Source organism: Trachypithecus francoisi, unplaced genomic scaffold, assembly GCF_009764315.1.
Source record: "Trachypithecus francoisi isolate TF-2019V2 unplaced genomic scaffold, Tfra_2.0 Lachesis_group8, whole genome shotgun sequence".
Taxonomy (NCBI): Eukaryota; Metazoa; Chordata; class Mammalia; order Primates; family Cercopithecidae; genus Trachypithecus; species Trachypithecus francoisi.
In genome coordinates, this window is record NW_022681473.1 from 75,204,673 (window position 1) to 75,217,159 (window position 12,487).

Sequence of the window (12,487 nt, forward strand, 5' to 3'; positions counted from 1 at the left end):
GGATATTGGTCTAAAATTCTCTTTCATTGTTGTGTCTCTGCCAGGCTTTGGTATCAGGATGATGTCGGCCTCAAAAAATGAGTTAGGGAGGATTCCCTCTTTTTCTATTGATTGGAATAGTTTCAGAAGGAATGGTACCAGTTCCTCTTCATACTTCTGGTAGAATTCCATTGTGAATCCATCTAGTCCTGTACTTTTATTGGTTGGTAGGCTATTAATTATTGCCTCAATTTCAGAGCCTGTTATTGGTCCATTTAGGGATTCAACTTCTTCCTGGCTTAGTCTTGGGAGGGTGTATGTGTCCAGGAATTTATCCATTTCTTCTAGGTTTTCTAGTTTATTTGCATATAGGTGTTTATAATATTCTCTGATGGTAGTTTATATTTCTGTGGGATTGGTGGTGATATCCCCTTTATCACTTTTTTATTGCATCTATTTGATTCTTCTCTCTTTTATTCTTTAGTAGTCTAGCTAGTGGTTTATCTATTTTGTTGATATTTTCAAAAAAACAGCTCCTGGATTCATTGATTTTTTGAAGGGTTTTTTGTGTCTCTATCTCCTTCAGTTCTGCTCTGATCTTAGTTATTTCTTGCCTTCTGCTAGCTTTTGAATGTGCTTGCTCTTGCTTCTCTAGTTCTTTTCATTGTGATGTTAAGGTGTTGATTTTAGATCTTTCCTTCTTTCTCTTGTGGGCATTTAGTGCTATAAATTTCCCTCTACACACTGGTTTAAATGTGTACCAAAGATTCTGGCTACAGTAAGCAAAACAGCAGGGTACTCGTACCAAAACAGAGATATAGACCAGAGGAACAGAACAGAGTCCTCAGAAATAATACCACACATCTACAACCATCTGATCTTTGACAAACCTGACAAAAACAAGAAATGGAGAAAGGATTCCCTATTTAATAAATGGGGCTGGGAAAACTGGCGAGCCATATATAGAAAGCTGAAACTGGATCTCTTCCTTACACCTTGTACAAAAATTAATTCAAGATGGATTAAAAACTTAAATGTTAGACCTAAAACCGTAAAAACCCTAGAAGAAAACCAGGCAATATCATTCAGGACATAGGCAAGGACTTCATGACTAAACCACCAAAAACAATGGCAACAAAAGCCAAAATAGACAAATGGGCTCTAATTAAACTGAAGAGCTTCTGCACACCAAAAGAAACTACCATCAGAGTCCTACAGAATGGGAGAAAATTTTTGCAATCTACTCGTTTGACAAAGGGCTAATATCCAGAATCTAAAAGGAACTTAAACAAATTTACAAGAAAAAAACAAACAACTCCATCAAAAAGTGGGCAAAGGATATGAACAGACACTTCTCAAAAGAAGACATTTATGCAGCCAACAGACACATGAAAAAATGCTCATCATCACTGGCCATCAGAGAAATGCAAATCAAAACCACAATGAGATACCATCTCACACCAGTTAGAATGGTGATCATTAAAAAGTCAGGAAACAACAGATGCTGGAGAGGATGTGGAGAAATAGGAATGCTTTTATACTGTTTGTGGGAGTGTAAACTAGTTCAACCATTGTGGAAGACAGTGTGGTGTTTCCTCAAGGATCTAGAACCAGAAATACCATTTGACTCAATGATCCCATTACTGGGTATATGCCCAACGGATTATAAATCATGCTACTATAAAGACACATGCACATGTATGTTTATTGCAGCACTATTCACAATAGCAAAGACTTGGAACCAACCCAAATGTTCATCAATGATAGACTGGATTAAGAAAATGTGGCACATATACACCATGGAATACTATGCAGCCATAAAGAAGGATGAGTTCATGTCCTTTGCACGGACATGGATGCAGCTGTAAACCATCATTCTGAGCAAACTATCTCAAGGACAGAAAACCAAATACCACATGTTCTTACTCATAGGTGGGAATTGAACAATGAGAACACTTGGACACAGGGTGGGGAACATCACACACCAGAGCCTGTCATGGGGTGGGGGTAGGAGGGAGGGATAGCATTAGGAGAAATACCTAACATAAATGCTGAGTTAATGGGTGCAGCACACCAACATGGCACATGTATATATATGTAACAAATCTGCACGTTGTACACATGTACCCTAGAACTTAAGGTATAATTTAAAAAAAAAAGAAATTCCAAAATAAAGAAAAATAACTAAATCAGAGTCACTGCAGCATTTCACTTAGAGGAATCAGAGGTACGCTTAGGTGATCTCCCATTATTCATTTTTTTCTATGCCTAATCTTTTGTGCCCCACTGCCCTATATCTCCATAAAATAAAGGAGAAAAAAAACTGATTCCCAGCTTTTAATCTTTTAGGATCATAGCAGTTTTAAGCCAAAGATAATCTCATGTATTTGAATAATTCCAAGACATAACATAAAAATTGATATAAATTAAAACTAACTTGAAAAAAATTATTTAAGTATTTATTGACTCCTATACATCAACCACATTCATCAGATGTTACCTACATTTATTTATATGTAAAATCACTGAAAACTCAGATATATGAAGGTCACTCTCCTGCATGAGAAGAACAAAGGGGAAGGCCTATAAATTTTCACAATGACACCTTCTTATAAAGTCATTATTTCCTTCCCCTTGTTCTTCAGGGGTATTCCAAGTCTCCAGCTTTCACAATTCCTGGGTCTTATCTCATGAAGGAGCCAATACATTTTTTTTCCCATGATAACAAATGTGCCACATCTATCACCTGATTTGGATCTAATTTATCTGAGGGTTGAATATCATCTTGATCTTTGGTTTAATACTTGGTATGCTGACATTTTGTTGAGAAACTGCCAAATCATTACCAGGAGCACCACATTTGACTGATTGTCAAGGTCACTGTTTCCATCTCTCTTTCTCTCTCTCTCTCTCTGTTTCTCTCTCTCACACACACACACACACACATACTCGCATGTGTACACTTACCCATTCTTATGAATATTAATTTTTCAAATGCTTTTTTGGCTTGTCTTTCCCACATTTCACATATATTTTAGAACAGAGGAACAAAGGACACTACAAAACTGAAAGATAATTAACACTTGTCTCTCCTTTCACAAATTAAAAAAAAAAAACAGAGATAAAATTTCTTGCCCAAGGATTATAGCCCAGTACCTTCGATTTTTAGTTTTAAAAATTTGTGACATCGTGCTATTTTGTTTTTTGCACATTTTTGGCAAATTTTGATAATATATTTTCTATTTATAATATACTATTTAATAAATCAGGCTTTAATGTTATTATACATGAAATTTTTGTGCTATATACACAACTTATACTAAATAGTTCAGTGCTCAGCACAAGAAGACAATCAGTTGATCAACTGATTGAATAAAAGATTGAATATTCACTGAGTTTTCATTATGTGCAGGGTATTTTTCTAGGCATAAAAGATTTGATTAGCACTTTTATTGAAATTAAATCAAATATATGGAAAATGATCTGTCAATTACTTTAAAACATGTTTAAAATGAGTGTGGGGTTTTCTGGATTATTATCCATTATTTTCTTTACTATTTTACTTTCTTTTTTCCAAAAGTATCTATCTTTTTACATGACAATCAAACATACTCCCTGTGAATTTAATATATTAAAGAATACTTATCAAGATTCTTCCTAAATTTTGATTAGTCAATTGCTCATGTTTAAAAGAAATAAATGGTCTAATCAACTTTAAATTATACTAGGTTTCTCATAACAGCTTTGTTGCTGATAAGAAGCCTAGTTGAGATTTATGTGTTTAACAATTAAGGAAAAGCTGTACTTTCGTTTGAGGCATAATTTTTTTATTTTTAATAAAATGTTAATGAAAATTTCTAGATAGTCCAATATCAGCCATCCCAAGCTCCAGAAAAGGCAGTAATAGGATAATAGTTTCCCATGATTCCTTGTTAATGTAGCCCTGTTTGCTATCCAAGACTAAGAGTTTAATCTCCAAGTCGAGTTACCCTTGGGTTTCCTCTAAAGACAAAATTGCTCAACTAGCTAGTGAGACTGTCCTTTTCCATCATTTGTCAGCTATTTACTGATCTACCTATCCACCTTTGAGAAGCTGGGGTGTGATCCTTCTTGCACAGATCACCAAACACCCATCAAAGAGTAATAGCTTTGGCTCTTTTGACCCAGAGCTTAGAGATGAAAGAATCTGAATCTCATTATAAACTGCCTGAGCTATCCATTTAATCAGATTAAAGCCAATTTCATATTGCACATAACAAGTTATAAGAAAAAGAGGCAGAAGAGACACAGACTCTCCAATTGTTGCCTTTTTCTGGGAAATCATGCTGTAAATACACAGTCTTCATCTTCAGCTGCTGTAGCTCACAGCAATTCCATATTCTTTTTTTTACTCCTGCTTATACAATGCCCTTGCTGAATAATTTTTCCTCTTCAGAGGCATTTTTGCCTTTAACATAGTATGATGCTTTATAGTCTGTTTACTTCAAACTGAGGAGTAACAGAATTTGTCCTTTTTTTACATAATTATGAGGAAAGGGAGTCACACTTGATACTGAGAGATGAAAATGTAAAGTGAAAAATGCAAGCTCCTAGAGTATAAAGAAATATTTATGGAACTATTATGAGACAGAGATACAATTTTGTTAAGTCTGGTATAGACCTATTATAGTGAGACATTCAGAACAAGAGAACCACAAACTGTGTTCACTTATGACAAAGAATGATATGAATTTCTACAGCAGCATTTTATTCCTTGAGCATGTACTAGTCCATTGATCAGTCAATGATCTCAAGCTTTTATTTTTTCATATTTACAAAAGAGGTAGAATTCTTGCTTTTCAAAAGTATATGAGCTCCAAGAAGGCAGGAATCATGTCTACTTTGTTTACTACAGCATGCCAAAGAAAGAAACAATAGGTAGGTAGAAAGAAGATAGATAGATAGATAGATAGATAGATAGATAGATAGATAGATGATAGATAGACAGACAGACAAATGATGGACACGCGCTCTTTCATTTTGCTATGTGAAAATCGTTTCACTTATTCCACCCCCACTCCTCAACAGTGTGTTTCCAGAATGTGGTTAAAGAACTTGGGAAACAGAGTATTTTACTCGGAAACTTCTGGGTTCTTATGTCAGTCAAACCTAAGTTTCAAATTCCTGTATATAATATTTGGCAATTTACAGAAGTTAATTAGGCCTGTGTCTCTTATAGAAAATGGCACCAAGTAGGTGCTCAATAAATTGGAACTGTTAGTACTTTTTAAATGATTTTTAGAAGGTGAGGACAGGAGGAGAGGCAAGTCACAGAGCAGCCTGCGTTTCCTTTTCGCTATGCATACCTCCAAAAAAAAAAGACAAGGTTTGAGAGCAACCTTTCAGATTCCTTTCAGTATCTTTTTTTTTTTTTTTTTTTTTGAGACAGAGTCTTGCTCTGTTGCCCAGGCTGGAGAGCAGTGGCGCAATCTCAATTCACTGCAAGCTCCACCTCCCGGGTTCGCGCCAATCTCCTGCCTCAGCCTCCCGAGTAGCTGGGACTACAGGCGCCCGCGACCATGCCTGGCTAATTTTTTGTATATTTAATAGAGATGGGTTTTCACCCTGTTAGCCAGGATGGTCTCAATCTCCTGACCTCATGATCCGCCCACCTCCACCTCTCAAAGTGCTGGGATTACTGGCGAGAATATCCTCTCTCCTTCAGGTAGTTGGAGGTGGCACTGTTGTAATTGTTTTTATTCTTGTCTATGACTACAAGTCTTCTGATCTAGTTTATTGACTTCCTCTTTTCCTGACACTGAAATGTCAATAGCGGCTAATTTATTATTCAGTCGAAGGTTATCTTTCTTGTAAGAATTTGGAGGCTAATATAGCTACTATATATGTACAACATGCCAGGCACTGTTCTGAATTATTATTTCATTTTAGCCTCATGACAACCCTCAGAGGTGAATGTTATATTGCTCTTCTTCCTCTCAATTTGCAGATGAAGAAATTGAAGAACAGGAAGGATAATCCATCATCACAAAACAGAGGTATTAGGATTCAAATTAGGCAGTCTGCCTCCAAATTCTACCTGTGTTCTGAGCTACTATGCTAGAGGCTATCTCCAAGAATTTAGAAATAAAGGAAAAGGATTCGCCTCTGAGAATTAAACCCTAAGATGGTGATGAGCAGATTAGAGAAGAAATATGGAAAATCACCTGAAAAAGAAAAAAAGAAAAGAACAGAGGGGAAGGAGAGAAGAAGGAAAGAAATGACTTTTCAACCATGGCACCTGACTGTAAACTTTTTTCAAAAATAGTTGGAATGAAAGTTATTAGCTAACAAGACATTTAAAAAGAAATCACAGAAGTAAATACTGGGATTTTTCACTTCAATTAGATGGTGTTCATATTTTGACAGACAGACACAGCTCCCTCACTCTCTCTGTTTACTCTCTTTCTACCAGGTTTCCCATGTGGCTTTCAACTTAAATAATACCCTCTATAAGCAGTCTTCACCAACTAATCCAGATCTTAGTCTTTTTCTCTAATTTTCCATAGTATTTAAATCTGGGCTGTTCATGTATTTACCCATTCAGACAACAAATATTTGAGCACTAAACCATGCTCTAAAATGTATTGCAATATTCAAAACCAGAGACAATGAGGTGCTGAACCAGGGCAGTGGAAGGGATGATGTGTTCAAGTGTTCAAGGCAAAGACTATAAAATCAGAGCCAGCATAATTTAGCACATGCTATATATTGTCTTGCAGTGTCCCAAACTGCTTCAAGTGTTGTCAATAATGTCTTCTCAACCAGATGTAAACTTCTAGCTGGAACCAGACACTGAATCTTAAATTTTTTCAAATACTCAGCATAGTGTGGCAATTAGTAGATATTTGACTAATAATTGCTGATTGAATGTACACAGATACAATTTAAGGAGCCATTACCCTTCTCTTTATAAGACAATGGTAGATTTTAACACTTCTCGTTTGCTTCCTCAGTTCAAAACAAAATGGCATCTATTTCCTCGCAGCTAATTAGTTTTTTCCTTTATCTTACCTAAGTTTTTTTCTCTTCAGAACTTACTATTCTGTACTTCATCTAAAATTTATACTAGATTTGCCATTTGTTCGTATAAGAATCAAAAATTTTAAAACCTCCAATTTCTGCAAATTATTTAGTGAAAAGCATATAAAGCCTTGATCTTCCCTAGACTATGCAAAGACATTGTTATCACACGAATAATTTACACAGGCTCATTAAGTTGGCTTTTAACCTCATGTCATGGGTGGAGTTCACTTCAGATTCGCTAATGAACACATCTTCAAGCTCAAGATAGCTCAATGCTGAGTGGTAATTAGGATTAGATGAATGGAAGCAATCCTCTTCATTCAACATACGTCTTCAATCTATAAAATTCCACCAAGTATAAGCAGATTAATTTAAGCCTACCCTTCAACCAGCAATTAACTAAAACAAACCATAAGTTCTCAACTTAAAGAGAAAAATAATTGTATTTTCAGAGATCAGAGCAAGATGAGAATAGGAAAAACTACTTTACTAAAATCTATACCTTTTCAATATCAAGCTGGTCATTATAATTTGTTCAAGAAATGTTTAATCACAAATTTGATGTGTACACAGTGTTATGCTGAGCACTGTGGGAGAAACAAAATCAATAAGGCATGGCTCTTGCCCTTAAGCACCTCTTAATCAACTAGAGGTGATACGCACAACAAACAATTGTATAACATGGTTATAATTATGCTGTAGTATAATTAGAGAGCTGACAGTTCAGGCAATGCTCTTTAATAATAAGAAACATGATATGACAGAGCAAACACCATAGGGGAGGGCGCAACAATGTGAACAAAACAATAAGAAACTCTAATGACTATTAAAGTAGGGTGGTGAAGGAGTACTACAGAGAAGTAGAATAGCCCCAAAAAAGAAAGAGGTTCTCCCCATCACACACAAAAGAAAAGAAGATTTGGGTGATGAGACATGATCATGTCTAAAGAGCTATCGTGTGAAAAAATGGTTTATATAACCAAGTGTTCTCCAAAGGATGGAGCTTACAACATGAGGAAAATTATCAGAGAGACCCATTCTCTCTATACTCAGGGTGTGTGCTGAAGGAGAGCAAAAGATTACCCACAGGACATTATACAGATGATCCCTGTGCTGTGCGAAGGATTCAGTTGGATGGAAATGTCCTCTACAATTCAAAAATCCTGTGGTATGATTTTTAACATACTTATCAGCAGTTTCTAGTTGTCAGTTTAGAAAACAAGGGTTTTAAAATAAAAGCATGCAATACACTAACAACTGAGAGTGTAGGCTGTAATTTCTGAAAGACTTCCGTTCTGCCAATTACTAGGTGTGTAACCTTGAGTGTGGCTTAGCCTTTTTGTGCTTCTGTTTCCTCACCTGCAAGATGAGAATAATATTAGGGCCTAAGTCACATAGTTGTTCTTAGGATTAAATGACATAAGAAACATAAAAAGCCTAGCACAATGTTCTGTAAGCATTTAGTACACGGTAACTTTTGTTATTAGCTGGGTCTTACCTTCACTACTATTCTTCCACAGTCCAGTTCATCCTCCTCATAGCTATGTCTTATTTTTACTTAAAATCAGTCACAGCCACCTCTCCACTGAGGAATGCTGTCCTAACTGATTAGTTTGGTCTAATCTTCTCAGTGGAGTCTTATCTTTGACCTTTATCCCACCACACAGGAGGCTCCTTCCAAATTGCTTCCAGTTTTAAATTACCAGGATGCTTCAAACTTTGCTCATGATTTCAACTTTACTGGAAGTGTCCTCCCCTTCTCCCAAGCTAAGAGTGATTCATCTTCAAAATTCTCTTCCAGGATGCCCTTCTCAATAAAATCTCTCCTGGTATCAACATAAAATTGAACACAGAAGACGCCTTCATACAAGCGAGGAAATGAAAGCTCAGAAAAGTTAACTTAGCCAAGGTCACCAACTTATAAATGACTATAGTGGTAATAATAGTAGTCATAACAAAAATATCTTACATGTATAGAGAATCTTATTGTATGTAAAGCTCTTCCCTATGGTATTTCATTGTATTTTTATAGTTCTATGAAAAAAATATAATTTTCTTCTTTTTTATGGATCAGGAAAATAGGCACAGAGAGTCTGAGTGACTTGTACAAGGTCACACAACTTGTCTTGTTAAAGGCACAGTCATGCGAGATCCAAGACCCCAGATTCTGTTATTCTTAGTCCACAAACTTTTTTTTTTTTTTTTTTTTAGATGAAGTCTTACTCTGTCACCCAGGCTGGAGTGCAGTGGCACGATCTTGGCTCGCTGCAAACTCCGCCTCCCTGGTTCAAGCAATTCTCCTGCCTCAGCCTCCGAGTAGCTGCTTATTCCACAGACTTTTCTACTTTTTTAATTTTTATATACTTAGGGGGTACAAGTGCAGATTTCTTACATGCATACATTGTGTAGTGGTGAAGTCTGGGCTTTCAGTGTACCCATCACCCAATACTGAACATTGTACCCAATAAATATTTTTTCAACTCTCACCCTCTCCCACCTTTCAGAGTCTCCAATGGCTATTATTCCACTCTGCATGTCCATGTGTACCCATTGTTTAGTTCCCACTTATAAGTGAATACATGTGATATTTGACTTTCTGTTTCTGAGTTATTTCAGTCACGATCATGGCCTCCAGTTCCATCCTTGTTGCTGCAAAAGACATGATTTCAGGATTTTTTATATAGCTGAGTATTATCCATGGTATGTGTGTATATATGCTGTTTTGGTTACTATAGCCTTGTAGTTTAATCTGAAGTCAGGTAATGTGATGCCTCCAACTTTGATCTTTTAGCTCAGGATTGTGTTGTGTATTTGGGCTCCTTTTTTGTTCCTTTTGAAGTCTGGGATTGTTTTTTCTAATTCTGGGTAAAATGACATTGGTAATTTGATAGGGACTGCGTTGAATCTGTAGATTGCTTTGGACAGTGTGATCATTTTAAGATATTGATTCTTCCAATCCACGAGCATGGGATTTTTTCCACTTGTTCGTGTCTTATATGACTTAGTTCTCTTTTTTTGAGACAAGGTCTTGCTCTGTCACTGAGGCTAGAGTGCAGTGGTGCAATCATGGTTCACTGCAGCCTCGACCTCCCAGGCTCAAGTGATCCTTCCAAGTAGCTGGGACTACAGGCATGGACCAGCACATCTGCCTGATTTTTGCATTTTTGTAAAGAGAGAGTCTCACTGTGTTGCCGAGGCTGGTCTTGAACTCCTGGCCTCAAGCCGTCTCCCACCTTGGCCACCACAAGTGCTGGAATAACAGGCATAAGCCACCATGCCCAGCCTCCTGTGATTTCTTTATTAGCGTTTTGTAGTTTTACTTATAGAGACCTTTTACCTCCCTGATTTAATATATCCCTAGGTTTTGTTTGTTTGTTTGTTTTTTGTGGGTTTTTGGGGTAGCTATTGTTAATGAGATTGCCTTCTTGATTTGGTCCTCAGATCACTACTGATGTATAGAATGCTACTGATTTTTTTATGTTGATTTTGTATCCTGCAGCTTTACTATATTCATTTATCAAATCTAAGAGTTTTTCTGGTGGAGTCTTTAGGGCTTCCTAGACCTAAGATCATATCACCAGTGAACAGAAATAATTTGGCTTCTTCTTTTCCAATTTGGATGCCTTTTTTTTTTTTTTTTATGCCTGATTGTTCTAGCAAGGACTTCCACAGACTTCTCTTTACAAAACATTCCAGTTTGTAAATAAGTGAATTTATTCCTTTTAGTAAATAAATGAAATTATTCCTTTTTCATCTTTGATCTCTCAGGGATGATTTTTCTCTTTTTTGAAATTATTGAATAAATGAAAAAAACAAAAATGACTAAATTTATTTTGTTGACACTGAGTATCTTATTCTAAAACTTTGAGCATGTCAAGGACACAGGAATAAAGTTGAGGAGCAGCCTTTCATAAAAGCAAAATTTTCTCTCTAAAAACTACTGAGCTAACTGCAAAGGCATCACCAATTTGCCCGGACTAAAGGTAGAGCTGGTTTAATGATAGGCATAGTTACAAAGCTTGCACATACTGTCACAGAAGATGCAAAATTTCACAGTTAACTAACTAGATTGAACCTTAAAACAATTGCTGAACAAAATAATGTTGTGATTTCTGGAGCAGTGGGGTTAGGAGTCTTTGGCAAGTACAAAATTATCCACACAGTTTATATATTTTAGAACATCTGAAGAGTAAGTGAAACCACCATGGTATATATTAGGCACAAACTGACTTATCAATTAAATGCAATGTCCTATTAAGAAGAAATACAGGAAATGCAAAGACTGCCTCTGTGCGTACTCTTCTATAAATTTCCCAGGAGGTTTTAGTGAGCTATTCTCCTATTAAGGAAAGCTATCAAACAGCTAGAATAATGAAGAGGAATGGAAAGGAAAGGAAGCTTGAACAGATATAGGAAGAGTTTTTGAAAGACAAACAAGTCTCTAAACTTTACATTAAGGATGACAATTTCCTCTAATTGTAGGAACACTTCTATGGTTAACTATGTTGTCTAATATTACTTAGAAACTTGAGTTATTTATCTCTGCCAGATAATAGACATTCATCTAGCTAAAGTTCTAAATTAGCAGTGCCTAACATGTTGTAGGAGCTCAATCTTTGAAAAATAAATAAGAGAAAGGACCAATTTAATCCTGAAAGTTCACTGTGAATGGTAAATACATTTCAAAAAATATCTTTTAAGTACTTACTATGTAACAGACATCATGCTAGGATCTAGTCATTTGGAACAAATTTTAAGTGCTTTGGCATTTTAATGTTCATAAGACATGGAAATGTTCATTCATCTTTTCATATAGTTGTCAAAATATAACAATGGTAACTGAGGATAAATTCAGAGTCCCTCTTCCCATGCAATGCAGGGAAATTATAGTTTGTATATTACAAGTTGACAGCATCATTTCTCATATGGTTTGCAGGATGATTGGTTCATAGAATTAAAGTGGGTCTAGTCTTTTCCAGCCTTAAAACAAAAGTCATGTTTCCTATTATTAATAGAAGATTTGCCAGAAGGTATATATAATTGTATTAGCAGTTGGTACTGAAGACCAATGTTTTATAGATGAGTTATAACAAGGTTCTTTCATTTCTGCAGTAAAGAAGCACCTTGGCTGAGGTCCAGCTATATTTCTATTTATAGAAAAAATATCACTAATGCCTAAAAATATAGGTATTAGTATCAGCATCTAGAATGATCTTGTTAAGATGGTGTAGCAGACACTGTTTATGCCCCCAACCATATTCCTTAGGCCTTACTATTATGGTGCAAGCCAGACTTCTAAACTGCCTTAGGGCTTTTTCTGGAGCTAAAGTCCACTCTGCCAGTATGCAGAGCAGGTTGGAGTACCAGGGAATCAAGAGACACTCCCTCCCACTAAGAAGCAGCCCTTAACTAATAACTGATAGAGATTAGTATATAATAAATACCC